This window comes from Panulirus ornatus, chromosome 4 (genome assembly GCF_036320965.1).
Source record: "Panulirus ornatus isolate Po-2019 chromosome 4, ASM3632096v1, whole genome shotgun sequence".
In the NCBI taxonomy this organism is placed as follows: domain Eukaryota; kingdom Metazoa; phylum Arthropoda; class Malacostraca; order Decapoda; family Palinuridae; genus Panulirus; species Panulirus ornatus.
The window spans coordinates 87569913-87596944 of NC_092227.1; the positions used below are offsets into that span (position 1 = coordinate 87569913).

General features: G+C 41.3%; 1 long non-coding RNA gene across 1 annotated transcript in view; it reads right to left on the reverse strand.

Annotated features, from left to right (window-relative positions):
* The window catches only part of LOC139746176 (uncharacterized), a 42366-nt gene extending 18215 nt beyond the window's left edge, over positions 1–24151 (reverse strand). Inside the window, exon 1 of the long non-coding RNA XR_011712088.1 lies at positions 23735–24151. This is a non-coding gene — a long non-coding RNA (uncharacterized lncRNA). The remainder of the gene's footprint in view (positions 1–23734) is intronic.
* Positions 24152–27032: the final 2881 nt, after the last annotated feature.

The window sequence follows — 27032 nt, forward strand, 5'->3', positions numbered from 1 at the left end:
AGGAATAGAGTGAATTGGATCGATGTGGTATACCGGGGTTGACGTGCTGTCAGTGGATTAAATCAGGGCATGTGAAGCATCTGGGGTAAACCATGGAAAGCTGTGTAGGTATGTATATTTGAGTGTGTGGACATGTATGTATATACATGTGTATGGGGGTGGGTTAGGCCATTTCTTTCGTCTGTTTCCTTGCGCTACCTCGCAAACACGGGAGACAGCGACAAAGCAAAAAATAAAAAAAAAAAATAAAAATATATTATTTTGCTTTGTTGCTGCTCCCGCATTAGCGAGGTAGTGCAAGGAAACAGATGAAAGAATCGCTCAACCCACCCACATACACATGTATATACATACACGTCCACACACGCAAATATACATACCTATACATCTCAACGTATACATATATATACACACACACATATACATGTATACACATATACATAATTCATACTGTCTACCTTTATTCATTCCCATCACCACCCTGCCACACATGAAATAAAAACCCCCTCCCCCCTCATATGTGCGAGGTAGCGCTAGGAAAAGACAACAAAGGCCACATTCGTTCTCACTCAGTCTCTAGCTGTCATGTAATAATGCATCGAAACCACAGCTCCTTTTCCACATCCAGGCCCCACAGAGCTTTCTATGGTTTACCCCAGATGCTTCACATGCCCTGGCTCAATCGAATGACAGCACATCGACCCTGGTATACCACATCATTCCAATTCACTTTATTCCTTGCATGCCTTTCACCCTTCTCCATGTTCAGGCCCCGATCACACAAAATCTTTTTCACTCCATCTTTCCACCTCCAATTTGGTCTCCCACTTCTCGTTCCCTCCTCCTCTGACACATATATCCTCTTTGTCAATCTTTCCTCACTCATTCTCTCCATGTGACCAAACCATTTCAAAACACCCTCCTCTGCACTCTCAACCACACTCTTCTTATTACCACACATCTCTCTTACCCTATTATTACTTACTTGATCAAACCACTTCACTCCACACATTGTCCTCAAACATCTCATTTCCAGCACATCCACCCTCCTCTGCACAACTCTATCTATAGCCCATGCCTCGCAACCATATAACATTGTTGGAACCACTATTCCTTCAAACATACCCATTTTTGCTTTCCGAGATAACGTTCTCGACTTCTACACATTCGTCAACACTCCCAGAACTTTCGCCCCCTCCCCAACCTATGATTCACTTCCACTTCCATGGTTCCATCCACTGCCAGATATCTAAAACACTTCACATACTCCAGTTTTTCTCCATTCAAACTTACCTCCTAATTGACTTGTACCTTAACCCTACTGTACCTAATAACCTTGCTCTTATTCACATTTACTCTCAGCTTTCTTCTTTCACACACTTACCAAACTCAGTCACCAGCTTCTGCAGTTTCTCACATGAATCAGCCACCAGCACTGTATCATCAGCGAACAACAACTGACTCACTTCCCAAGCTCTCTCATCAACAACAGACTGCATACTTGCCCCTCTTTCCAAAACTCTTCCATTCACCTCCCTAACAACCCCATCCATAAACAAATTAAACAACCATGGAGACATCACACACCCCTGCCGCAAACCTACATTCACTGAGAACCAATCACTTTCCTCTATTCCTACACGTACACATGCCTTACATCCTCGATAAAAACTTTTCACTGCTTCTAACAACTTGCCTCCCACACCATATATTCTTGATAACTTCCACAGAGCATCTCCATCAACTCTATCATATACCTTCTCCAGATCCATAAATGCTACATACGAATCCATTTGCTTTTCTAAGTATTTCTCACATCCATTCTTCAAAGCAAACACCTGATCCACACATCCTCTACCCCTTCTGAAACCACACTGCTCTTCCCCAATTTGATGTTCTCTGTACATGCCTTCACCCTCTCAATCAATACCCTCACATATAATTTCCCAGGAATACTCAACAAACTTTTACCTCACTTTTATCCCCTTTGCCTTTATACAATGGCACTATGCAAGCATTCTGCCAATCCTTAGGCACCTCACCACGAGTCATACATAGATTAAATAACCTTACCAACCAGTCAACAACATATATATATATATATATATTATTTTGCTTTGTCACTGTCTCCCGCATTAGCGAGGTAGCGCAAGGAAACAGATGAAAGAATGGCCCAACCCACCCACATACACGTCCACATTCGCAAATATACATACCTATACATCTCAACTTATACATATATATACACACACACAGACATATACATATATACACATCTACATAATTCATACTGTCTGCCTTTATTCATTCCCATCGCCACCTTGCCACACATGAAATAACAACCCGCTCCCGCCTCATGCATGCAAGGTAGCGCTAGGAAAAGACAACAAAGGCCCCATTTGTTCACACTCAGTCTCTAGCTGTCATGTAATAATGCACCGAAACCTCAGCTCCCTTTCCACATCCAGGCCCCACAGAACTTTCCATGGTTTACCCAAGACGCTTCACATGCCCTGGTTCAATCCACCGACAGCACGTCGACCCCGGTATACCACATCGTTCCAATTCACCCTATTCCTTGCACGCCTTTCACCCTCCTGCATATTCAGGTTCCGATCACTCAAAATCTTATTCACTCCATCTTTCCACCTCCAATTTGGTCTCCCACTTCTCCTCGTTCCCTCCACCTCTGACACGTATATCCTCTTTGTCAATCTTTCCTCACTCATTCTCTCCATGTGACCAAAGCATTTCAAAACACCCTCTTCTGCTCTCTCAACCACACTCTTTTTATTACCACACATCTCTCTTACCCTATTATTACTTACTCGATCAAACGACCTCACACCACATATTGTCCTCAAACATCTCATTTTCAGCACATCCACCCTCCTGCACACAACTCTATCCATAGCCCACACCTCACAACCATATAACATTGTTGGAACCACTATTCCTTCAAACATACCCATTTTTGCTTTCCGAGATAATGTTCTCGACTTCCACACATTCTTCAACGCTCCCAGAATTTTCGCCCCCTCCCCCAACCTATGATTCACTCCCGCTTCCATGGTTCTATCCACTGCCAAATCCACTCCCAGAAATCTAAGCTTCACTTCCTCCAGTTTTTCTCCATTCAAACTTACCTCCCAATTGACTTGACCCTCAACCCTACTGTACCTAATAACCTTGCTCTTATTCACATTTACTCTTAACTTTCTTCCCTCAAACACTTTACCAAACTCAGTCACCAGCTTCTGCAGTTTCTCACATGAATCAGCAACCAGCGCTGTATCATCAGCGAACAACAACTGACTCACCTCCCAAGCTCTCTCATCCACAACAGACTGCATACTTGCTCCTCTTTCCAAACTTTTGCAATCACCTCCCTAACAACCCCATCCATAAACAAATTAAACAACCATGGAGACATCACACACTCCTGCTGCAAACCTACATTCACTGAGAACCAATCACTTTCCTCTCTTCCTACACGTACACATGCCTTACATCCTCAATAAATACTTTTCACTGCTTCTAACAACTTGCCTCTCACACCATATATTGTTACTACCTTCCACAGAGCATCTCTATCAACTCTATCATATGCCTTCTCCAGATCCATAAATGCTACATACAAATCCATTTGCTTTTCTAAGTATTTCTCACATCCATTCTTCAAAGGAAACATCTGATCCACACATCCTCTACCACTTCTGAAACCACACTGCTCTTCCCTAATCTGATGCTCTGTACATGCCTTCACCCTCTCAATCAATACCCTCCCATATAATTTCCCAGGTATACTCAACAAACTTATACCTCTGTAATTTGAGCACTCACCTTTATCCCCTTTGCCTTTGTACAATGGCTTTATGCATGCATTCCGCCAATCCTCAGGCACCTCACCATGAGTCATACACACATTAAATATCCTTGCCAACCAGCCAGTCAACAACACAGTCACCCCATTTTTTAATAAATTCCACTGCAATACCATCCAAACCCGCTACCTTGCCAGCTTTCATCTTCCGCAAAGCTTTTACTACCTCTTCTCTGTTTACCAAATCATTCTCCCTAACCCTTTCACTTCGTACACCACCTCAACCAAAACACCCTATATCTGCCACTCTATCATCTAACACATTCAACAAACCTTCAAAATACTCACTCCATCTCCTTCTCACATCACCACTACTTGTTATCACCTCCCCATGAGACCCTTCCACCAATGTTCCCATTTGTTCTCTTGTCTTATGCACTTTATTTACCTCCTTCCAAAACATCTTTTTATTCTCCCTAAAATTTAATGATACTATCTCAACCCAACTCTCAAATGGGAACATTGGTGAAGGGGGCTAATGGGGAGGTGATACCAAGTAGTGGTGATGTGAGAGGGAGATGGAGTGAGTATTTTGAAGGTTTGTGGTGTGCAAAGTGAAAGGGTCAAGGAGAATGGTTTGGTAAACAGAGAAGAGGTAGTGAAAGCTTTGCAGAAGATGAAAGCTGGCAAGGCAGCACCTTTGGATGGTATTGCAGTGGAATTTATTAAAAAAGGGGGTGACTGTAATGTTGGTGAGGATATTCAATGTATGTATGGCTCATGGTGAAGTGCCTGAGGATTGGCGGAATGCATGCATAGTGCCATTGTACAAAGGCAAAGGGGATAAAGGTGAGTGTTCAAATCACAGAGATATAAGTTTGTTGAGTATTCCTGGGAAATTATATGGGAGGGTACTGACTGAGAGCGTGAAGGTATGTACAGAGCATCAGATTGAGGAAGAGCAGTATGGTTTCAGAAGTGGTAGAGGATGTATGGATCAGGTATTTGTTTTGAAGAATGTATGTGAGAAATACTTAGAAAAACAAATGGATTTCTATGTAGCACTTATTGATCTGCAGAAGGCATATGATAGAGTTGACAGAGATGCTCTGTGGAAGGTATTAAGAATATATGGTGTGGGAGGCAAGTTGCTAGAAGCAGTGAAAAGTTTTTATCGAGGATATAAGGCATGTGTATGAGTAGGAAGAGAGGAAAGTGATAACTTCCCAGTGAATGTCGGTTTGCGGCAGGGTGTGTGATATCTCCATGGATGTTTAATTTGTTTATGGATGGGGTTGTTAGGGAGGTGAATGCACGAGTTTTGGAGAGAGGGGCAAGTATGCAGTCTGTTTTGGATGAGAAGGCTTGGGAAGTGAGTCAGTTGTTGTTCGCTAATGATACAGCGCTGGTGGCTGATTCAGGTGAGAAACTGCAGAAGCTGGTGACTGAGTTTAGTATAGTTTGTGAAAGAAGAAAGCTGAGAGTAAATGTGAATAAGAGCAAGGTTATTAGGTACAGTAGGGTTGAGGGACAAGTCAATTGGGAGGTAAGTTTGAATGGAGAAAAACTGGAGGACGTGAAGTGTTTTAGATATCTGGGAGTGGATTTGGTAGCGGATGGAACAATGGAAGCGGAAGTGAGTCACAGGGTGGGGGAGGGGGCGAAAGTTCTGGGAGCGCTGAAAAATGTGTGGAAGGCAAGAACATTATCTCGGAAACCAAAAATGGGTGTTTGAAGGAGTAATGGTTCCAACAATGTTATATGGTTGTGAGGCATGGGCTATAGATAGAGTTGTGCTGAGGAGGGTGGATGTGTTGGAAATGAGATGTTTGAGGACAATATGTGGTGTGAGGTGGTTTGATCGAGTAAGTAATGAAAGAGTAAGAGAGATGTGTGGTAATAAAAAGAGTGTGGCTGAGAGAGCAGAAGAGGGTGTTTTGAAATGGTTTGGTCACATGGAGTGAATAAGTGAGGAAAGATTGACAAAGAGAATATATGTGTCAGAGGTGGAGGGAACGAGAAGTGCATGAGTGAATAAGTGAGGAAAGATTGACAAAGAGAATATATGTGTCAGAGGTGGAGGGAACGAGATGGAGTGAAAAAGATTTTGAGAAATCGGGGCTTGAATATGCAGGAGGGTGAAAGGCGTGCAAAGAATAGAGTGAACTGGAATGATGTGGTATACCGGGGTCGACATACTGTCAATGGATTGAACCAGGGCATGTGCAGCATCTGGGGTAAACCATGGAAAGTTTTGTGGGGCTTGGATGTGGAAAGGGAGCCGTGGTTTCGGTGCATTATACATGACAGCTTGAGACTGAGTATGAACGAATGTGGCCTTTGTTGTCTTTTCCTAGCACAACCTTGTGTGTGTGCGAGGGGAGGGGGGTGTAATTTCATGTGTGGCGAGGTGGGGATGGGAATGAATAAAGGCAGCAAGTATGAATTATGTACATGTGTATATAGGTATACGTGTGCGTATGTATATGTATGAAAACGTTGAAATGTACAGATATGTATATGTGCGTGTGTGGACGTGTATGTATATACATGTGAATGTGGGTGGGTTGGGCCATTCTTTGGTCTGTTTCCTTGTGCTACCTCGCTAATGCTGGAGACAGCAACAAAGTATATTCCCTCAAAGGCCCAGTCCTCTGTTCTTTACACTACCTCGCTAATGCGGGAAATGGCATATAAGGGGAGTGGGGAAGGTATGGGATGTATTTAGGGAAGTAGTGATGGCATGCACAAAAGATGCTTATGGCATGAGAAACGTGGGAGGTGGGCAGATTAGAAAGGGTAGTGAGTGGTGGGATGAAGAGGTAAGGTCATTTGTGAAAGAGGAGAGAGAGACATTTGGACGATTTTTGCTGGGAAATAGTGCAAATGACTGGGAGATGTATAAAAGAAAGAGGCAGGAAATCAGGAGAAAGGTGCAAGAGGTGAAAAAGAGGGCAAATGAGAGTTGGAGTGAGAGAGAATCATTAAATCTTAGAAAGAATAAAAAGATGTTTTGGAAGGAGGTAAATAAAGTGCATATGACAAATGGGGATATCAGTGAAGGGGCTAATGGGGAGGTAATAACAAGTAGTGGTGATGTGAGAAGGAGATGGAGCGAGTATTTTGAAGGTTTGTTGACTGTTAGATGACAGATTGGCATATATAGGGTGTTTTGGTCGAGGTGGTGTGAGGTCAGGGAAAATGGTTCGGTAAACAGAGAAGAGGTAGTGAAAGATTTGCAGAAGAAAGCCGGCAAGGTGGCGGGTTTGGATGGTAATGCAGTGGAATTTATTAAAAATGGGGTTGACTGTGTTGTTGACTGGTTGGTGAGGATATTCAATGTATGTATGGCTCATGGTGAAGTACATGAGGAGTGGCATAATGCATGCATGGTAACAAGGTACAAAGGCAAAGGGGATAAAGGTGAGTGTTCAAATCACAGAGGTATGAGTTTGTTGAGTACTCCTGGGAAATTATATGGGACGGTATTGATTGAGAGGGTGAAAGCATGTACAGAGTATCAGATTGGCGAAGAGCAGTGTGGTTTCAGAAGTGGTAGAGGTTGTGTGGATCAGGTGTTTGCTTTGAAGAATATTTTTTTTTTTGTCATACTTAAAAGTATGTCGCTGTCTCCCGCATTAGCGAGGTAGCGCAAGGAAACAGACAAAAGAATGGCCCAACCCACCCACATACACATGTATATACATAACGCCCACACACGCACATATACATACCTATAAATTTCAATGTATACAAACATAAACATGCATAGACATATACATATATAAACATGTACATATTCATACTTACTGCCTTCATCCATTCCTGTTGCCACCCCATCACACATGAAATGGCATCCCCCTCCCCCAACACACATGTGAGGTAGTGCTCAGAAAAGACAACAAAGACCACATTCGTTCACACTCAGTCTCTAGCTGTCATGTGTAATGCACAGAAACCGCAGGTACCTTTCCACATTCAGGCCCTACAAAACTTTACATGGTTTACCCGAGACGCTTCACATGCCCTGGTTCAATCCACTGATGGCACGTCGACCCCGGTATATCACATTGTTCCAATTCACTCTATTCTTTGCACGCCTTTCACCCTCCTGTATGTTCAGGCCCTAATCGCTCAAAATCTTTTTCACTCCATCCTTCCACTTCCAATTTCGTCTCCCACTTCTCATTCCCACCACCTCTGATGCATATATCCTCTTGGTCAATCTTTCCTCACTCATTCTCTCCATGTGACCAAATCATTTCAACACACGCTCTTCTGCTCTCTTAACCAATTTTTACTGCCACACATCTCTCTTACCCTTTCATTACTTACTCGATCAAACCACCTCACACCACATGTTGTCCTTAAACATCTCATTTCCAACACATCCACCCTCCTCTGTACAACCTTATCTACAGCACATGCCCTGAAACCATATAGTATTGTTGGAACTACTATTCCTTTAAACATGTCCATTTTTGCTCTCCGAGATAACATTCTCTCCTTTCACACATTCTTCATCACTCCCAGAACCTTCACACCCTTACATCCCAATTAACTTGTCCCTCAACCCTAGTGAGCCTAATAACCTTGCTCTTATTCACATTTACTCTCAACTTTCTCCTTTCACACACTTTTCTAAACTCAGTCACCAACTTCTGCAGTTTCTCACTTGAATCAGCCACTAGAGCTGTATCATCAGCGAACAACAACTGACTCACTTCCCAGGCCCTCTCATCCACAACAGACTGCATACTTGCCACTCTCTCCAAAACTCTTGCATTTACCTCCCTAAGCACCTCATCCATAAACAAATTAAACAACCATGGGGACACCTCTGCCACAGACTGACCTTCACTGGGAACCAATCACTCTCCTCTCTTCCTACTCATACACATGCCTTACATCCTTGGTAAAAACTTTTCACTGCTCCTAGCAGCTTACCATATACTCATAAGACTTTCCACAAAGCAGCCTAGCAACCCTGTTATATGCCTTCTCCAGATCCATAAATGCTTCATACAAATCCATCTGTTTTTCTAAGTATTTCTCACACATTCTTCAAGGCAAGTGGCTGTGTGTGTGTGTGTGTGTGTGTGTGTGTGTGTGTGTGTGTGTGTGTGTGTGTGTGTGTAAAAGGATGTCTTTCTTCGTCTGTTTCGTGGTGCTACCTCGCTGACACAAGAAACATTGACCAAATATGAAAAGAATGTTTGCAAACTGTTATACTTATATAAACTCATTTTAGCAATGCAAAGGATGATGGTTGTATTGAAAATTTTTATCACTATGTACAAGAAGAAAAAATGTAATTCAATTTCATTAAAATGAGTTTATGTTAGCACAGAAGTGAATTTGTTAGTAATATCCATAAGCCATGGTGATAGTACATAAACTGTTATAAGAAATCAAAATATGTAAAAATCTTGTGAAAAACCATATGGCAATATTTTTTGCATTACTAATCACAATGAAAATACCAATATGTAGTCCTTTGCATACCAAGATGTACTATCCAAGGAAGAAGTTCTACACTTGTGGGGCCCCATCTCAAAAATTCTTTATAACTTCTTAAATTTCAGTACACTTTCTTATACCATTCTTATACTATAAAAGTATTTCTTCAAATCTTTTAACAAATTTCTTGCTTATTCTATGTTATGTCCCTATGTCTTCTGAAGAACTATTCACAGTATATATCTATGATCTGTTTAGAAACTTTAAAGTTATGATCAGGTCATCCCTCAACCTTCTATCTTCCAAGGTGAGCAAATTTGGAACCTATAGCCTTTCCCTATGACTCAGGTCTCTTAATTCTTTTCCCATTTTTGTTTCTTCTCTATTAGCACCCTGTGCCTCTTTAGGTGCAGTGACCAAACCTAAGAAGCATATTCTAGTTTTGGTCCCACATACAGTTTGCTGAATATTTCCTTTTCCATTAACTCAAATGCAATGCTAATAATTTCTGACAGACAGCTGGTCTCCTTAACTATTCCCCTAAGGTGGGACCCTGACAAGAGATTCCTGCAGCTAGTCTCCTGCTAGAAGATAACCATACAGGGGGTCTTTTTTTGGTGTGACCCTTCCTCATTACTTTACATTTACTTGGGCTACATTTCACCAACCATGTATCAGACTAACTGTGGAGTATGTCAAGGTCCCCTTGTAAGCTCATGAAACCCCCCATGCTTTTCACTTCTCACATGACCTTTGAATCACTGGCAAACATATTCAGGTAGGAATCCATACCTTCTGGTAAGTAATGTCTGTGTGTGTGCTACAGGGATAATAGTATGGTATGACACTTTCTGATATTTACATTACACATTTTCAAATGTTGCAGCTCCAGGGAGGTGACTTTGAAGAAATGACTTTTGCCATACTTTAGGTTGCTCAACTCTAGCCCTGAACAATATCATAACTTCTTTTGTTCAGTTCTATATCACATGCCAAGTAATACTCTATACTCAGAAAATGAATGCATTCACAATGCAAAATAGATAGAAAAAATTCTGAACCAAAATGTACATACTGACTCCAGGAATTAAAGATAAGAAACATTACCAGAACATACAGCCAACCAACCAACTAAGATCAGTTTAGCATTTTTCAATCTGCTCAGACAAAATCTACCTCTACCAACTGACTACAGCCTCGCATTCAACCAACCAGATTCAGATTAGATGTGTCCTTCCACATCTTCCACGTCTAAGACACTTACCTTTCTGCTGTATAACATTCTCTGACCCACTTCCAATTTACCCAATATAATGTACGGAAGTCCAAAGACAACTATTTGATAAAAACAATAACTTGACAGAGGTGTTCATTCACATGGGAAAATTAAAACTTTATAGACAAACTGAGGATGAAGTAAAGCCCTCAGATTAGTTCTCCACCTATATTTTCCATTAAAGGACATTACTCATCATTTAATGAGGTACAGATAAAAAACTCAATTGTAATCCAAGAAGCAGCTAAATCATGACATGTCAAGATAAAGATCCTAAACCTTTGGTGCAATTTTTGGCAAACATCCTCCACTTACCATCAACTATGTAGTTCTCTCACAAGCCATTGGGTTATCATATAACAGAAGAAAATAGGCTGCTAATCTTTATGTCACAGTGACATCCACTGCATAAAACATAGCTATAATGAGTCCTGCAGGTGGTTTGAAAATATCTGTAGAAAAACAATGTTGTAGAAAAACATAGTTATGATTTCCCAGCTTAGTGGTAACCACCTTCTGTAACTATATTATGCAGCCACAATCCCTCCCACTTTGTTGTCTTACACTTCAGTCTCTCAAAAGTCATCAAGAGAAGAGTCATCAAGAGAAAAGTTACACTCTAAGCACTACAGTTTAAGGCTAAGCTCATGACACATATCATTTAGTTTGCCAGCTCCATGAGTTAGTCTACAATATAAGGATGGTTATGTTTTGCTGTGATGTTAAATACAGACTATATTCTAGTGAATATTCTACTCTCTTACTGGCCAATCGTTCTGTAATAACTAGAACTGCTATGACACAAATATAAATTTCTTTACAAATGTTTTATCCTGTGCTGTTCTTATGGGTGTCTATAGCAATGGCCTATGGGAAGCCCTAGATTAGTAAAAATTCATTTCAGTATTACATGTTACAAAAAATGTTTCCATGGTGTATTTTCTTTATCACCCAAGAATATTGACAGCGAGTTATAGACTGTTGATTACCTATTTGAGATATAAACAAATATACAAAATGTCTCTCTGATACATATTCTTGATTTTCCATGAATGACATGCATTGTGCATCAAATGTTAGACTCTGGTGGTACTGTTGTAATGCCAGTGACACTTACTGGAGGCCTTTAATATCACTCTCTGAAGCTATTAATCAATACATATGTTCCTTAATAGGTAGTCAAAATAACAGGCATTACTTTTGACAAAAAACTTCTTCTATGGGTTTTCTTATACTTAATCATTACTAGTAATAAAGTGTTTCTTTGTGGCAAACCTCCCATATGGGTAGCCGTCACACATAACCTATCAATCATCACTATAATGTGTGACTTCCTACATGGCCTGTCAAGAAAATTAAAGATAGCTTTCTATTTGGGCTGTTTTTAGTTATTTATGCTTGATCAAAACAATATACAAGACATACAAAAGGAATTTTAAATGATTTACATATGATCAAATTTACAAGACAATCTCAGATCCTACAATCAATTTCCTTTAAAATTGATTTAATACAAGCCTAAAAATCCTTCTCTTTAAATAATTTTATAATGAATATAAAGTTAGAATGGGTGGGGTAAATTATTTCTATTTTGCAGCCCCAGGACACCTTTTATGGGGCCTGTAGCTTCAAGGTTACAACCCATGCATGAACAGGGCAAAACAGACTCCTCTAGGGAAAGGTCCTTGAAAAGAATTTTGGTGATACAGCCTTAATGAAGGTGACTTTTTCCTTACGATGCAACCACTTGCAGGCAATGAGGAAAGGACTGCTGTGAATAGCAAAACATGGAAGGTAAATTTGTGATGCACATGGTTCATCCCAGAAGCTGGTCATAAATGTTAATCCCATGAATAATCAGTAGTGTCACGCTTATTCCTTACTACCTCTGAATTATTGGAACCAAACTCTTTTTATTACCACACATCTCTCTTACCCTTTCATTACTTACTCGATCAAGCCACCTCACACAACATATTGTCCTCAGACATCTCATTTCCAGCACATCCACCCTCCTCCGCACAACTCTATCTATAGCCCATGCCTCACAACCATATAAGATTGTTCAATTCTAGGATGAAAATGTGAATGTCAGAGCCAAAGTTGCCCTTACTCATATACCTTGATTAAGTAAGCTTAAAAGCCTTTGGCACAACAACAAAAATTTCTGAGGATGTGTATGGAGATTCTAACTTTGAGGATTTGCTTAGCAAAGCATTTAGATGACTTACATCTATAAGATTATGCCTGAATTCAATTTAAGGGTCATTATTTCTACAAAAAAGAGTTGCACCAGACTTTGCCTATATGAGGTTACCCCATGAGTGAAAAGTGAATTTTTACAAGGCTGCATCATTGGGAGCACAGACTCAACACAAAGAAATTATCAATCTAAAGGAGTCCACATGCCTCTGCTGCTACTACAGGAGTGTCTGGAAAGAGATCCTCAGTGACATCAGAACTAGAATTTTCTCTTAAAAAGATGGTCTAGGGTCAGGGCCTCTGAGAGGAATTTTATCACAGGGTATAAAGTTTCTTTTGGGTCCCCTTCCCTTATCCATTCATTAGTCATCCTGTTTCTATTCACCACAGCTTTATGCCATGAGCTGTACGGCCAAAATGGGTATGGAAGAAGAGAGAGGGGTGGAATGGAGCAATTTGTTGATTTCCTGCATTTGAGGCCTTATGCTCCCAGACTCCCTCATGATAAATACCAACATATATAAATAACTGAGTTTGGTAAAGTGTGTGAAAGAAGAAAGTTAAGAGTAAATGTGAATAAGAGCAAGGTTATTAGGTACAGTAGGGTTGAGGGTCAAGTCAATTGGGAGGTAAGTTTGAATGGAGAAAAACTGGAGGAAGTAAAGTGTTTTAGATATCTGGGAGTAAATCTGGCACCGGATGGAACCATGGAAGCGGAAGTGAATCATAGGGTGGGGGAGGGGGCGAAAATCCTGGGAGCCTTGAAGAATGTTTGGAAGTCGAGAACATTATCTCCGAAAGCAAAAATGGGTATGTTTGAAGGAATAGTGGTTCCAACAATGTTGTATGGTTGCAAGGCGTGGGCTATGGATAGAGTTGTGCGCAGGAGGGTGGATGTGCTGGAAATGAGATGTTTGAGGACAATATGTGGTGTGAGGTGGTTTGATCAAGTAAGTAATGTAAGGGTAAGAGAGATGTGTGGAAATAAAAAGAGCGTGGTTGAGAGAGCAGAAAAGGGTGTTTTGAAATGGTTTGGGCACATGGAGAGAATGAGTGAGGAAAGATTGACCAAGAGGATATATGTGTCAGAGGTGGAGGGAACAAGGAGAAGTGGGAGACCAAATTGGAGGTGAAAAGATGGAGTGAAAAAGATTTTGAGTGATCGGGGCCTGAACATGCAGGAGGGTGAAAGGCGGGCAAGGAATAGAGCGAATTGGATCGATGTGGTATACCGGGGTCGACGTGCTGTCAATGGATTGAATCAGGACATGCGAAGCGTCTGGGGTAAACCATGGAAAGTTCTGTGGGGCCTGGATGTGGAAAGGGAGCTGTGGTTTCGGGCATTATCACATGACAGCTAGAGACTGAGTGTGAACGAATGGGGCCTTTGTTGTCTTTTCCTAGTGCTACCTTGCACACATGAGGGGGGAGGGGGATGTTATTCCATGTGTGGCGAGGTGGTGATGGGAATAAATAAAGGCAGACAGTATGAATTATGTACATGTGTATATATGTATATGTCTGTGTGTGTATATATATGTGTACATTGAGATGTATAGGTATGCATATTTGCGTGTGTGGACATGTATGTATATACATGTGTATGGGGGTGGGTTGGGCCATTTCTTTCGTCTGTTTCCTTGTGCTACCTCGCAAACACGGGAGACACCGACAAAGCAAAATAAATAAATATAAATATTTATTTTCTTTTCTTTTCTTTTCTTTTTTTTTTTTTTTGCTGTCTCCCGCGTTTGCGAAGTAGCGCAAGGAAACAGACGAAAGAAATGGCCCAACCCACTCCCATACACATGTATATACATACGTCCACACACGCAAATATACATACCTACACAGCTTTCCATGGTTTACCCCAGACGCTTCACATGCCCTGATTCAATCCACTGACAGCACGTCAACCCCGGTATACCACATCGATCCAATTCACTCTATTCCTTGCCCTCCTTTCACCCTCCTGCATGTTCAGGCCCCGATCACACAAAATCTTTTTCACTCCATCTTTCCACCTCCAATTTGGTCTCCCACTTCTCCTCGTTCCCTCCACCTCCGACACATATATCCTCTTGGTCAATCTTTCCTCACTCATTCTCTCCATGTGCCCAAACCATTTCAAAACACCCTCTTCTGCTCTCTCAACCACGCTCTTTTTATTTCCACACATCTCTCTTACCCTTACGTTACTTACTCGATCAAACCACCTCACACCACACTCTGTCCTCAAACATCTCATTTCCAGCACATCCATCCTTCTGCGCACAACTCTATCCATAGCCCACGCCTCGCAACCATACAACATTGTTGGAACCACTATTCCTTCAAACATACCCATGAAATATAAATATATATATATATATATATATATTTCTCATATGTATATATATGTATGTGTGTGTGTGTGTATATGTGCGTATGTATGTGTATGTGTGTGTATGTGTATATGTATATATATATGTATATTATCCCTGGGGATAGGGGTGAAAGAATACTTCCCACGTATTCCTCGCGTGTTGTAGAAAGCGACTAGAGGGGACGGGAGAGGGGGCCAGAAATCCTCCCCTCCTTGTATTAACTTTCTAAAATGGGAAACAGAAGAAGGAGTCACGCGGGGAGTGCTCATCCTCCTCGAAGGCTCAGAGTGGGGTGCCTAAATGTGTGTGGATGTAACCAAGATGTGAAAAAAGGAGAGATAGGTAGTATGTTTGAGGAAAGGAACCTGGATGTTTTGGCTCTGAGTGAAACGAAGCTCAAGGGTAAAGGGGAAGAGTGGTTTGGGAATGTCTGGGGAGTAAAGTCAGGGGTTAGTGAGAGGACAAGAGCAAGGGAAGGAGTAGCAATACTCCTGAAACAGGAGTTGTGGGAGTATGTGATAGAGTGTAAGAAAGTAAATTCTCGATTAATATGGGTAAAACTGAAAGTTGATGGAGAGAGGTGGGTGATTATTGGTGCATATGCACCTGGGCATGAGAAGAAAGATCAAGAGAGGCAAGTGTTTTGGGAGCAGCTGAATGAGTGTGTTAGTGGTTTTGATGCACGAGACCGGGTCATAGTGATGGGTGATTTGAATGCAAAGGTGAGTAATGTGGCAGTTGAGGGAATAATTGGTATACATGGGGTGTTCAGTGTTGTAAATGGAAATGGTGAAGAGCTTGTAGATTTATGTGCTGAAAAAGGACTGATGATTGGGAATACCTGGTTTAAAAAGCGAGATATACATAAGTATACTTATGTAAGTAGGAGAGATGGCCAGAGAGCGTTATTGGATTACGTGTTAATTGACAGGCGTGCGAAAGAGAGACTTTTGGATGTAAATGTGCTGAGAGGTGCAACTGGAGGGATGTCTGATCATTATCTTGTGGAGGCTAAGGTGAAGATTTGTATGGGTTTTCAGAAAAGAAGAGTGAATGTTGGGGTGAAGAGGGTGGTGAGAGTAAGTGAGCTTGAGAAGGAGACCTGTGTGAGGAAGTACCAGGAGGGACTGAGTACAGAATGGAAAAAGGTGAGAACAATGGAAGTAAGGGGAGTGGGGGAGGAATGGGATGTATTCAGGGAATCAGTGATGGATTGCGCAAAAGATGCTTGTGGCATGAGAAGAGTGGGAGGTGGGTTGATTAGAAAGGGTAGTGAGTGGTGGGATGAAGAAGTAAGAGTATTAGTGAAAGAGAAGGGAGAGGCATTTGGACGATTTTTGCAGGGAAAAAATGCAATTGAGTGGGAGATGTATAAAAGAAAGAGACAGGAGGTCAAGAGAAAGGTGCAAGAGGTGAAAAAAAGGGCAAATGAGAGTTGGGGTGAGAGAGTATCATTAAATTTTAGGGAGAATAAAAAGATGTTCTGGAAGGAGGTAAATAAAGTGCGTAAGACAAGGGAACAAATGGGAACTTCAGTGAAGGGCGCAAATGGGGAGGTGATAACAAGTAGTGGTGATGTGAGAAGGAGATGGAGTGAGTATTTGAAGGTTTGTTGAATGTGTTTGATGATAGAGTGGCAGATATAGGGTGTTTTGGTCGAGGTGGTGTACAAAGTGAGAGGGTTAGGGAAAATGATTTGGTAAACAGAGAAGAGGTAGTGAAAGCTTTGCGGAAGATGAAAGCCGGCAAGGCAGCAGGTTTGGATGGTATTGCAGTGGAATTTATTAAAAAAGGGGGTGACTGTATTGTTAACTGGTTGGTAAGGTTATTTAATGTATGTATGACTCATGGTGAGGTGCCTGAGGATTGGCGGAATGCGTGCATAGTGCCATTGTACAAAGGCAAAGGGGATAAGAGTGAGTGCTCAAATTACAGAGGTATAAGTTTGTTGAGTATTCCTGGTAAATTATATGGGAGGGTATTGATTGAGAGGGTGAAGGCATGTACAGAGCATCAGACTGGGGAAGAGCAGTGTGGTTTCAGAAGTGGTAGAGGATGTGTGGATCAGGTGTTTGCTTTGAAGAATGTATGTGAGAAATACTTAGAAAAGCAAATGGATTTGTATGTAGCATTTATGGATCTGGAGAAGGCATATGATAGAGTTGATAGAGATGCTCTGTGGAAGGTATTAAGAATATATGGTGTGGGAGGAAAGTTGTTAGAAGCAGTGAAAAGTTTTTATCGAGGATGTAAGGCATGTGTACGTGTAGGAAGAGAGGAAAGTGATTGGTTTTCAGTGAATGTAGGTTTGTGGCAGGGGTGTGTGATGTCTCCATGGTTGTTTAATTTGTTTATGGATGGGGTTGTTAGGGAGGTAAATGCAAGAGTTTTGGAAAGAGGGGCAAGTATGAAGTCTGTTGGGGATGAGAGAGCTTGGGAAGTGAGTCAGTTGTTGTTCGCTGATGATACAGCGCTGGTGGCTGATTCATGTGAGAAACTGCAGAAGCTGGTGACTGAGTTTGGAAAAGTGTGTGGAAGAAGAAAGTTAAGAGTAAATGTGAATAAGAGCAAGGTTATTAGGTACAGTAGGGTTGAGGGTCAAGTCAATTGGGAGATGAGTTTGAATGGAGAAAAATTGGAGGAAGTGAAGTGTTTTTGATATCTGGGAGTGGATCTGGCAGCGGATGGAACCATGGAAGCGGAAGTGGATCATAGGGTGGGGGAGGGGGCGAAAATCCTGGGGGCCTTGAAGAATGTGTGGAAGTCAAGAACATTATCTCGGAAAGCAAAAATGGGTATGTTTGAAGGAATAGTGGTTCCAACAATGTTGTATGGTTGCGAGGCGTGGGCTATGGATAGAGTTGTGCGCAGGAGGATGGATGTGCTGGAAATGAGATGTTTGAGGACAATGTGTGGTGTGAGGTGGTTTGATCGAGTGAGTAACGTAAGGGTAAGAGAGATGTGTGGAAATAAAAAGAGCGTGGTTGAGAGAGCAGAAGAGGGTGTTTTGAAGTGGTTTGGGCACATGGAAAGGATGAGTGAGGAAAGATTGACCAAGAGGATATATGTGTCGGAGGTGGAGGGAACAAGGAGAAGAGGGAGACCAAATTGGAGGTGGAAAGATGGAGTGAAAAAGATTTTGTGTGATCGGGGCCTGAACATGCAGGAGGGTGAAAGGCATGCAAGGAATAGAGTGAATTGGAGCGATGTGGTATACCAGGGTTGACGTGCTGTCAGTGGATTGAAGCAAGGCATGTGAAGCGTCTGGGGTAAACCATGGAAAGCTGTGTAGGTATGTATATTTGCGTGTGTGGACGTATGTATATACATGTGTATGGGGGGGGGGTTGGGCCATTTCTTTCGTCTGTTTCCTTGCGCTACCTCGCAAACGCGGGAGACAGCGACAAAGTATAATAAAAAAAATAAAATAATATATAAATAAAAGAAAAGAGGATCAGAGAGAAGAAAGCACATTTGATTTGAACATCTTTGTTTACACTACAATACAGATAAGGAAAAAAAATTCACATCGAAACATTTTATATTGCAATGCAGACCTGAACGCTAGTCTTCAATATTTATTTATTTATTTAATATACTTTGTTGCTGTCTCCCGCATTAGCAAGGTAGCACAAGGAAACAGACGAAAGAATGGCCCAACCCACCCACATACACATGTATATACATACACGTCCACACATGCAAATATACATACCTATACATCTCAACGTAAACATATATATACACACAAAGACATATACACATGTACATAATTCATGGTCTGCCCTTATTCATTCCTATTGCCACCTGGCCACACATGAAATGACAAACCCCTCCCCCCACATGTGTGCGAGGTAGCGCTAGGAAAAGACAACTAAGGCCACATTCGTTCACACTAAGTCTCTAGCTGTTATGTATAATGCACTGAAACCACAGCTCCCTTTTCACATCCAGGCCCCACAAAACTTTCTATGGTTTACCCCAGATGCTTCACATGCCCTGGTTCAATCCATTGACAGCACGTCGACCCTTGTATACCACATCATTCCAATTCACTCTATTCCTTGCACTCCTTTCACCCTCCTGCACGTTCAGGCCCCGATCACTTAGAATCTTTTTCACTCCATTTTTCCACCTCCAATTTGGTCTCCCACTTCTCCTCGTTCCCTCCACCTCTGACACATATATCCTCTTGGTCAATCTTTCCTCACTCATTCTCTCCATGTGACCAAACCATTTCAAAACACCCTCTTGTGCTCTATCAACCACACTCTTTTTATTTCCACACATCTCTCTTACCCTTTCATTACTTACTCAACAAACCACCTCACACCACATATTGTCCTCAAACTTCTCATTTCCAGCACATCCACCCTCCTCTGCACAACTCTATCTATAGCCCATGCCTCGAAACCATATAATATTATTGGAGCCACTATTCCTTCAAACGTACCCATTTTTGCTTTCCGAGATAACATTCTCGCCTTCCACACATTTTTCAATGATCCCAGAACCTTCCCTCCCTCCCCCACCCTATGACTCACTTCTGCTTCCCTGGTTCCACCTGCTGCCAAATCCACTCCCAGATATCTAAAACGCTTCACGTACTCCAGTTTTTCTCCATTCAAACTTATCTCCCAATTGACTTGTCCCTTAACATTGCTCTTACTCACATTTACTCTCAGCTTTCTTCTTTCACACACTTCACTAAACTCAGTCACCAGCTTCTGTAGTTTCTCACCCGAATCAGCCACCAGTGCTGTGTCATCAGCGAACAACAACTGACTCATTTCCCAAGCTCTCTCATCCACAACAGACTGCATACTTGCCCCTCTTTCCAAAACTCTTGCATTCACCTCCCAACAACCCCATCCATAAACGAATTAAACAACCACGGAGTCATCACGCACCCCTGCCGCAAACTGACATTCACTGAGAACCAATCACTTTCCTCTCTTCCTACACGCACACATGCCTTACATCCTCGATAAAAACTTTTCACTGCTTCTAACAACTTGCCTCCCACACCATATATTCTTAATACCTTCCAAGAAGAAAGTTAAGAGTAAATGTGAATAAGAGCAAGGTTATTAGGTACAGTAGGGTTGAGGGTCATGTCAATTGGGAGGTGAGTCTGAATGGAGAAAAACTGGAGGAAGTGAAGTGTTTTAGATATCTGGGAGTGGATCTGGCAGCGGATGGAACCATGGAAGCGGAAGTGGATCATAGGGTGGGGGAGGGGGCGAAAATTCTGGGAGCCTTGAAGAATGTGTGGAAGTCGAGAACATTATCTCGGAAAGCAAAAATGGGTATGTTTGAAGGAATAGTGGTTCCAACAATGTTGTATGGTTGCGAGGCGTGGGCTATGGATAGAGTTGTGCGCAGGAGGATGGATGTGCTGGAAATGAGATGTTTGAGGACAATGTGTGGTGTGAGGTGGTTTGATCGAGTAAGTAACGTAAGGGTAAGAGAGATGTGTGGAAATAAAAAGAGCGTGGTTGAGAGAGCAGAAGAGGGTGTTTTGAAATGGTTTGGGCACATGGAGAGAATGAGTGAGGAAAGATTGACCAAGAGGATATGTGTGTCGGAGGTGGAGGGAACGAGGAGAAGAGGGAGACCAAATTGGAGGTGGAAGGATGGAGTGAAAAAGATTTTGTGTGATCAGGGCCTGAACATGCAGGAGGGTGAAAGGAGGGCAAGGAATAGAGTGAATTGGAGCGATGTGGTATACCGGGGTTGACGTGCTGTCAGTGGATTGAATCAAGGCATGTGAAGCGTCTGGGGTAAACCATGGAAAGCTGTGTAGGTATGTATATTTGCGTGTGTGGACTTATGTATATACATGTGTATGGGGGTGGGTTGGGCCATTTCTTTCGTCTGTTTCCTTGCGCTACCTCACAAACGCGGGAGACAGCAACAAAAAAAAGAAAAAAAAAAAAAAAGAAAAAAAAAAAACCTTCCAAGGAGCATCTCTATCATATGCCTTCCCAGATCCATACATGCTACATACAAATCCATTTGCTTTTCTAAGTATTTCTCACATACATTCTTCAAAGCAAACACTTGATCCACACATCCTCCACCATTTCTGAAACCACACTGGTCTTCCCCAATCTGATGCTCTGTACATGCCTTCACCCTCTCAATCAATACCCTCCCATATAATTTCCAAATATATGCAAACATATTCTGAGATTCCAGGAAATTCCCAGGCCTGGGTACAATGTACCCACTGCACCCCCATCTCATTGGCCATGCCTATTATGCATAAATAAATTAATTACCTCTACACTGGAAGGGAGTAACTCATTCCGCAAAAAGGAAGAGCAAGGCTCCAAAAGCTCCAGCCATACCAGAAATCAAAGCTCTTAGCTGACAGTAGCTATAATCTGATACATTTATCTTGAATTTATCATCCTATGCCACATTTATCTTGAATTTATCATCCTATGCCTGAGGCAGGGGTGAGTAATGGAGGGAGGAGCTGGGGTGTCTGAGAGTGCTGAAGAGTGTGTAGAGGCAGAGAACATTGTCATGTGTGTGTGTGTGGGTGTGGGTGTGTGTGTGTGTGTGTGTGTGTGTGTGAAGAAATCATGGTCTTAAAAATGTTATGTGGATGTGAGGCTTTGGCTGTAGATGGAGCTGTGTGGAGGAGGGTGGGTGCATTAGAAATGAAATGGTTGCGGGCAGTATGTGGTGTGAAGTGGATTGACTGAGTAGTGATAAAAGGGTAAGAAAGATGTGCGGTGGTGGTGGTGGTGGTGGTGGTGGTGGTGGTGGTGGTGGTGGGTGGGGGTGGGGGGGTGGGGGGTGTTAGTAAAGAGAGCAGGGGAGGGTGTGCTGACATGGTTTGGACATCTGGAGGGGGTTGAATGGGGAAAGGTTGACTGTGGGGTGTGTGTGTGTGTGTAAGGGGTGGGGAGAGCAGGGAGACTAAGTTTGGAGATGAAGGTATGGACTGAGGTGGATCTCAGCGATCAGGGCCTGAACATACAGGAGGGTGAAAGGCACACACGGGATAGAGGGAATTGGAAAGATGTAGTGTACTTGGATCAACATGCCATCCATGGACTGAACCAGGGAATGTGGAGCATCCAAGATAAACTAAGGAGAGGTGGAGAGGTCTATTGGGCCTGGATGCGGAAAGGGAGCTGTGGTTTCGATACAATATACAACATGGCAGCTAGAGAATGGATGAGTGCTTGTGGCCTTTCTTTGCCTGTGCCTGGCAGTACCTCACTAACTCACGAAATGGCAATGAAATATAAAAAAAAAATAAAAGCTTGAACTAAATGCCTGTGAGAGGACGACATGAAGTGATGATAAATCAGACGTTTAACTTAAAAATAATATCACTTCTTTTCTCTTACTTGCAAGACCCAAAATGCACAAAGTAAGATGCTGTTTCAACAAGAATTTGCCTATTGATGTTTTGAAGTATACCTAGGACTTGTTCAAATAAATATAAACAACCCAATCTGAAGTTTCTTCATATTAAAATATACATCCAAATTGTACAGAAATCTAAAAAAGCCCAGTGGCAATGACCCCACAGAGTTGATTCTCAAAACATCTTTTATGATTTCAAAAATCCTGAAAAACCCTAAGATATAAGAAGTATAATCATAACAATCCTAGCTCCAATTCATACAAATTACTGCTCGGACCATAACCAAAGGATTATAGCACTTTACACAAGTTATTGGCGAAATGCCTAGGACGTTATCATAATTCACCTATTAATGGCCCCATAACCAACATGAGTATATCACTCAACAAGTCAAATTTATGAAACTTAATATATATCTCACTTCAGGAGTTACAGGCTGGTGTAGACTGTTACAATACTTGTCAAACCACGCACACCAATCTACTTTAAACAGCTTTCACTGAACATCTTATAAAATCGGTGTATACTAGTCATCCTAAACTAACCTCTTTTATACATCAACTAACCTAGATGGTTTTTACTGTTTACCACTCAACCTAAGATAGTTCTATGTGTACAAGTTAACCAAGGCTGGTCTTCACTGTTTACCACTCAATCTGGGTTGGTCTTCACTGCTGTAAGTCAACCAGGAATAGTTCTCACTGTTTATGTCAAACTGGGCTGGTCTTCACTGCTTACCACTTATCTTAAACTGGTCAACCGCAGTTACTCTTCACTTTCTACTAGTCAATGTTTGTTTGTTTTCACTGTATTTGTCAACCTCTGCTACTTTTCACTGTCAATTGTTCAACCTAGACTGGTCTTCCTAATGTATCCGACACTATAGGTTGGTCTTCACTATAAACCCTTCACTGTATACCAATCACCTACGCTATCTTTTACTGTACACCGTTTACTTAAGTTACTCTTCACAATAAACCATTCATCCCTATCCACCATTTACCTAACTTCAGGTACTAAGCTACCATTCACTATATACCAGTAAACCGGTCAAACTAGAATACCGTTCTCTATATGCCTGTCAACCTAGAATAGGGTTCCCTTCTCTATGTATCTGTCAACCTAGAATACCCTTCTCAATATACCTGACAACCTAGAATACCCTTCTCTACATACTAATTAGAGTATGCTACCCACCATTGGCCTTCACTACTTACCCACAGTGTTGGAAATTCACAGTTCACCTTGTTGACCTTCCATTCCGGGACTTGGCAAGTGAAATATATCAGAAGTGAATGTTGTCATACTCTGCCATGAATTTTCGTGAGAACTCTTCTAAACATCTTGACAAAACACGACTCGAAGCTCCTGCTGCTCAACCACAGTCCGTTTTCCTTCGAGTACGACAGTACAATCCCTGTGTACGACAGTACGACCCCTGTGCACGACGGTACGACCCTGGGCCATGGTGGTGTAACGTTCGACCTTAAGGTGTCAGGTTCAAGGCCAGGCCATTAACCTTGAGAGACGTTCCAGTGTGCTTGAGGTGTTACGAGTCACATCACATTATCTTTCCATTTGAATACATGAGCAAAAAGGCAACTCATAATTCAGCGCAGCCAACGACTCCCGATATTAAAAAGAGCAAAATCTACAGTGTATATGTTCGTTTTTCTTTTTTGTAATCCCATATTTTACTGAAAGTTGAGAAAAAAAAGTTTTTACTACATGTTTTATTTGAGTTATGAGCTAGGAAGTTCCACAGCGAACCTATTTTTCGACTGCTATTAAACTTAGTGTTTAACAGCATATGGTAATTGTGGCTATGATTACTATTTTTTGAGATGAAAATTTTACACTCGTGGGGTCCAGTCTCTTAACTTATATATATATATATATATATATATATATATATATATATATATATATATATATATATATATATATTCATGATGCGTAGTTTTTATACACGTCGTCACTGTCATTCATTTCATTCCTAATTTTCACTATCAATTTCAATTTACATCTGCAAATTTGAACTGCTTATCTTGTCCAGGACATCCAAGGAATAGATCATGATAACAAAAGAAAAATGAAAGGTAGACCTCGTAAATAATAAGAATAAATAAGGAATTCTTGCTGAAAAAAACAGACACGATAATGTATGCAAATCATATTCACTTAAGAGCAGAGATGCAACAAGAACCATTAAGGAAATTTGCATACGTGTTAGGGGCTTAACGGCGGTTCAACCTACTACCTGAATTACGAAGGAACGCTACGAAATATTATTAAGACAGCCGATTCCTTCAACTTGCATAAGTCAGTCAATCAGGTTGCATAGCATACAACTGACCTTGATCTGCAGGATCAAACAGCCTAGCTGATCCAACCCTCAAGTAAAACCATTATGTTTGGCTGCAGACTGAGCTGCCAACAGACAAATTTACATTATCGGCAAGGGAGGCAATCACTTTATTACTTTCTTTCGTCACTTTTGGAGACTTAATAGATGATGTTAACCCGAAAAAACGTCTATAACCTGTAGACCTAAAGAAGATTTTTGTTGTCAACAAACACAGAAGGAATAGTAATCAGAGTTACAGTAAAAGAAATACTCCCCTATAATTCCTTCAATGTCCTAAGTAGTTTTCATGCTTTTGGGGTCTCATCAAGCTTCTTGATATATCAGAATTTTTCAATTCTGTTATGTAGCGGCAAATTAGGTCGTTACCTATTTGTACTGATCAAGAAGAAAATCTTTCCATCCGCGCCTCCCATCTTTCTCATACAAATACTTCATTTTATATTTTCAACCATTTACATTTACTGTTATATTTCCTATGTTTCTGTGGCCATCACCACAATCATTTGTATTAACTCTTTATTCTCTCCGGTCTGAAATTCATTCTTTATAAATCTTTTTCTGATCTCGAAACCTATCACCGTTTCCTCACGTCAATGAAAAAAAAAAAAAAAAGAATCCGTCTGTTATGCCGATTCGAGGTTCCTGTGCCTCTGTTTCTGTATATCATTTATTTAAGTAATATATGGAGCTTTGATGAACCCAGTGAAATATATTTCTTTACTTAAAACACATCCATTTTTCTGATTTTATCAATCTGTTCTCGGCTACATACAGAACTGAGGACATTAAAAAGTTGTAGACATACAAAATATAATAGTTTATTCACTGTAGTTTCTTCCGACCCAAATAAAATATCAAATATGTGTAAGAGATTCATTATACTGTTGTTTTGTGGGTACTGTTGTAATTACTGTAAACTGAAACCGGAAGAATTTAAAAGTATTCTTTTGTAAACGTGCGGTGGTGCTGGATATAATATGTGGAGAGGGAGCTGTGGCTTCGGTGCATTACACATATAACAACGGAATGTGTGTAACCGGATGTGGTCCTTCTTCGTCTGTTAACGGCGATCAGGTAAAAAAGTATATATATATATATATATATATATATATATATATATATATATATATATATATATATATATATATATGGGTTTTCAGAAAAGAAGAGTGAATGTTGGGGTGAAGAGGGTGGTGAGAGTAAGTGAGCTTGGGAAGGAGACTTGTGTGAGGAAGTACCAGGAGAGACTGAGTACAGAATGGAAAAAGGTGAGAACAATGGAAGTAAGGGGAGTGGGGGAGGAATGGGATGTATTTAGGGAATCAGTGATGGATTGCGCAAAAGATGCTTGTGGCATGAGAAGAGTGGGAGGTGGGTTGATTAGAAAGGGTAGTGAGTGGTGGGATGAAGAAGTAAGAGTATTAGTGAAAGAGAAGAGAGAGGCATTTGGACGATTTTTGCAAGGAAAAAATGCAATTGAGTGGGAGATGTATAAAAGAAAGAGACAGGAGGTCAAGAGAAAGGTGCAAGAGGTGAAAAAAAAAAGGGCAAATGAGAGTTGGGGTGAGAGAGTATCATTAAATTTTAGGGAGAATAAAAAGATGTTCTGGAAGGAGGTAAATAAAGTGCGTAAGACAAGGGAGCAAATGGGAACTTCAGTGAAGGGCGCAAATGGGGAGGTGATAACAAGTAGTGGTGATGTGAGGAGATGGAGTGAGTATTTTGAAGGTTTGTTGAATGTGTTTGATGATAGAGTGGCAGATATAGGGTGTTTTGGTCGAGGTGGTGTGCAAAGTGAGAGGGGTTAGGGAAAATGATTTGGTAAACAGAGAAGAGGTAGTAAAAGCTTTGCGGAAGATGAAAGCCGGCAAGGCAGAAGGTTTGGATGGTATTGCAGTGGAATTTATTAAAAAAGGTGACTGTATTGTTGACTGGTTGGTAAGGTTACTTAATGTATGTATGACTCATGGTGAGGTGCCTGAGGATTGGCGGAATGCGTGCATAGTGCCATTGAACAAAGGCAAAGAGGATAAGAGTGAGTGCTCAAATTACAGAGGTATAAGTTTGTTGAGTATTCCTGGTAAATTATATGGGAGGGTATTGATTGAGAGGGTGAAGACATGTACAGAGCATCAGATTGGGGAAGA